The following is a 4,185-nucleotide window of genomic DNA, read 5'->3' on the forward strand; positions in this document are numbered from 1 at the left end:
CCCTGTTCCTTCAGTGCAAATGGCTATTCTGATTACTACGTATTCACAGTTGTTGCGCGATGCAACTGACGCTGTGTTACGTACACTCCGCACTCTGTTATGTGTAATGATTTATGCCATTATATATTGCCCTGTGTCATTCAGTGCAAATGGCTATTCTGATTACTACGCAGTGCGTATTCACAGTTGTCGTGCGATGCAACTGACGCTGTGTTTACGTACACACTACACACTGATATGTGTATGAATTTTGCCGTTGTATATTGCCCTGTTCCTTCAGTGCAAATGGCTATTCTGATTACTACGTATTCACAGTTGTTGCGCGATGCAACTGACGCTGTTACGTACACTCCGCACTCTGTTATGTGTAATGATTTATGCCATTATATATTGCCCTGTGTCATTCAGTGCAAATGGCTATTCTGATTACTACGCAGTGCGTATTCACAGTTGTCGTGCGATGCAACTGACGCTGTGTTTATGTGCACACTACACACTGATGTGTTATGATTTATGCCGTCATATATTGCCCTGTATCCTTCAGTGCAAATGGCTATTCTGATTACTACGTATTCACAGTTGTTGTGCGATGCAACTGACGCTGTGCACACACTACGCACTGATATGTGTTACGATTACGCCGCTATATATTGCCCTGTATCCTTCAGTGCAACTGGCTACTCTGATTACTGTGTATTCACAGTTGTTGTGCGATGCCACTGACGCTGTGTTATGTACATTGATATGTGTCTATGATTTATGCCATTATATATTGCCCTGTATCCTCAGTGCAACCGGCTATTCTGATAACTACGTATTCACAGTCGATGTCGCTATGCCTCTGACGCTGTGGTTTTTGTACACAAAATATAACTATGCCTATGCATAGTCTCAGTCGTCGCTACGGCGACTTGCGCTGCATCTGTGTACACACTGAAGCGTTATGCTGTTATGTTGCCCTTCAACGTAACTGACCATTGTGTTTGAACTGAGCATATTCATGCAGTTTCGGTCGCTTCAGCAACTTGCGCTGCATTATACACACAGATGTTTAAAATGTGCACACTGATGTGTTATGCTGTTATGTTGCCCTCTATCCTTCAGTGCAACAACCAGCTATCCTATCTACTGTGCATATTCACAGTTCTGTCGCTACGGCGACTACACTGCACTTATGTACGTACAAGGACGTGTTTTTGCTATTTTGTTGCCCTGTTTCCTTCAGTGCAAAACTAGCTATCCTAATCTAACCGTGCATGTTCACAGTTTCTGGATGTAGGTACGTACACGGATGTGTTATGCTGTAATGCTGCCCCGTTTCCTTTGTTGCAGCTAGCCATCCTGATCTAACTGTACATCTCAGTTCTGTCTCTACACAGTTTCTGTCGCTACGGCGACTTGCGCTGCGTTTATGTACATACATGGATGCGCTACAGCGACCGATGCTGTTACGTACATGGGCTACGCTGTTATGTTGCCCCGTTTCCTTCAGTGCAACTGGCTATTGTGTGTTAACTCGTTTACTCACAGTTGTAGCTACGGCTACGACTGTGTTTGTGTACTTACTGAGGTGCTATGCTATTATGGGGATATTATCTAACTGCGTATATTCACAGTTGTTGTCGCTACGGCCACTAGCACTGTGTTTGTGTACATTCAGTTATGTGTTGGTTTGCACTTCTGTGCATCGGCTTAGAACATTGGCTATGTTCTACAAGGGAGTGTCAGTTCCTCGTGACCCCCTTACTAGCCTATCATCCCCAAGCTGTGAAACCTTCTTGTGTGTCCGCTGCTGGGTCCATAGTTGAGCAAGACACTTACACTAACAAGTGTTGAGAGCTCTCTTTGAGATGGCCTTAATCCACCTGCTCTCGCCCCAGTGAAGCACGTTGGAGACCTACGCTCATTCTAAGCGAATGATGTTGCATTGTCTCGGACCTGGTGACTGCAGCGTCACTCTCCGTCCGATACCAAGCTGCGTTCCGAAGTCGCTTACACCGTTCAGAGCACAGATTGATCCCTGCCCGCCTTATCTGCTGAGCCGTCAGCCTCGCATGATGCCGATGCTCAGAGTGCTGTTGGCCCTGTAAGGGCTTTGCGGATGTACGTGGATCACTAGGCAGCAGTCTGACCAGCTGTTTGTGTGCTTGATGGATGGTACTAGGGACGCGCTGTTTTATACTGAGACTTTCTCACTGAATTCGACGCTTTCAATGTTGGCTAAATGCCTATGGGATTTAGGTATGCTGGCTGTCTTCTCAGAACACGTTCGCCAGGGTTTCAAGTTTGATGCACTGCCTATAGCGTCGTGGGTTCGGTGAGTTTTATTAATGTACTCATGAACTGTTACCACCAGCTGTGCAGTAGTCTGCATTATGCAGAGTTACCATTGCTGCTAACTCTGTGTTATGACTATAATGTTACATAGCTGTTTCCGCATTACGCAGTAGTTTTCAATTCCTGTTAACTCTGTGTATGGCTATAAGGTTATGCAGCTGTCACCGCTATTGCCGTCGACACTGTGTTAACTCTTGTGCTCGAGTGCTTATGGTGTTGTGCTGCCCTCTCCAGTGCAGTCTTCGCTTCATTGCATTGGATATGCAACTTTGGTAAGGTCGGAGCAGACGTTCTTGGTCTAGTTTCGCCTATCAGTTTCGAGTGCTCCTAGCGGCGCTGCTGGCTTAGAACTGTTGTCTCTCGTGGGAGTGTAGCTTGACCCCGTTCAGGGCTTATCTTCACTGCGCTCACGGCGGGATTCTATACAGTTCCCATATACGTCAGTGACGTAATGTCGAAGTGACCGCCTTGAAAGGGAACGTCTCCGGTTACTATCGTAACCTCGGTTCCCTGAGAGGCGGGAACGAGACATTACGTCAGCCGCCGTGCTCGCCGTTTGATCAGCTGTGCTAGCGTTCAGTCTTGATTCTGACGTAATTGTCAGAATCACAATTAACAATAACTCTAGCCCATGCTATTTACTGCCCGCGGACCGGTCAGCATTTGCATGTTTCGCGTCAATTGGCCAGCTGTCTCCAGCTGGCGTTAGCCTATAAGATTTCAGTGAAAACGGAGAAGGAAGGGAGTTCCCATATACGTCAGTGACGTAATGTCTCGTTCCCGCCTCTCAGGGAACCGAGGTTACGATAGTAACCGGAGACGTTTTTCAAACTTAAACAGTGTGTCCCTGTGCTTCTTTGCTGCTAACACAGTCTCTTGAGCGAATTCTGGTCTTCTGATCGTTGGTCCATAGATTGAAGCAGTGTCTTCTTTCACGCCCCTCTGTGTCTTTTACTGAGGAGGGTGAGGGTAACACACTTGCCACGACACGGGTTACACTAAGCACAAAGATTGTACAGATAAACCAGTGTCATTTTATGAGAGAAAACGGGATGAGCTTGAGCGACACATGAGTAAAAACACCTCACAGTTTTTTTATGCCCAGTGAAAATGCAAAGGCTACTGAGGCATCATACAAAGTATCTCTACTCATTGCAAAAACGGGAAAACCCCATTCAATAGGAGAGACTCTAGTTAAGCCTGCTGCAGAAGTTATGGCAAACATAATGCTAGATACTATAACTTAACTATTTTGTCTACCTTGTACTTTTCTGTGCCATTGCCTGAAATGAATGAATAAATGAAACGAAACGAAAAGTCCAAAAAATGTGAACCAGATATAAATTAAAAATAAAAGAGCTAAAATAATAGGCTGATGTTGACCTGATGTTGACAATAAATATGAAAATTTCTCAAACCTTGCGTTACTGACCTTTTTTTGAAAACCAAAAATGAAACTTTTTTACCCATTTCATAGTTGACCTGTTTAAAGGGGGGGTGAAATGCTATTTCATGCATAGCCTACTGAGTTTTTGTACACTGTTAAAGAGTTGGATTCCCATGCTAAACATGGACAAAGTTTCAAAAATTAAGTTGTATGTTTGATGGGAGCATTTCTGTACCAGAAATACTCCTTCCGGTTTGTCACAAGTTTCTGAATTTTTTCCCCATCTGTGTGACGTCAGATGGGGCGGAATTTCCTTATACAGGTCCTAAGGGCACTTCTCCCGGAAGGGGGCGCGTGCACCCGTAGACCAGAGCGAGAGAGCGAAAGCAGTATGCCCATCAAAGCGCTGTGCACGGCTTTAGGGAAGTATTTGCCGGCCCGGATTTGCAGATCTAATGCTT

At 45.3% G+C, this 4,185-nt stretch overlaps 1 protein-coding gene across 1 annotated transcript in view; it reads left to right on the forward strand.

The window, feature by feature from the left end:
• LOC309498402 (uncharacterized protein) overlaps positions 1–4,185 on the forward strand; it is a 201,848-nt gene that overhangs the window by 69,069 nt on the left and 128,594 nt on the right. The window lies entirely within an intron of this gene.

This window comes from Leuciscus leuciscus (genome assembly GCF_965113295.1).
Source record: "Leuciscus leuciscus genome assembly, chromosome: 1".
Taxonomy (NCBI): domain Eukaryota; kingdom Metazoa; phylum Chordata; class Actinopteri; order Cypriniformes; family Leuciscidae; genus Leuciscus; species Leuciscus leuciscus.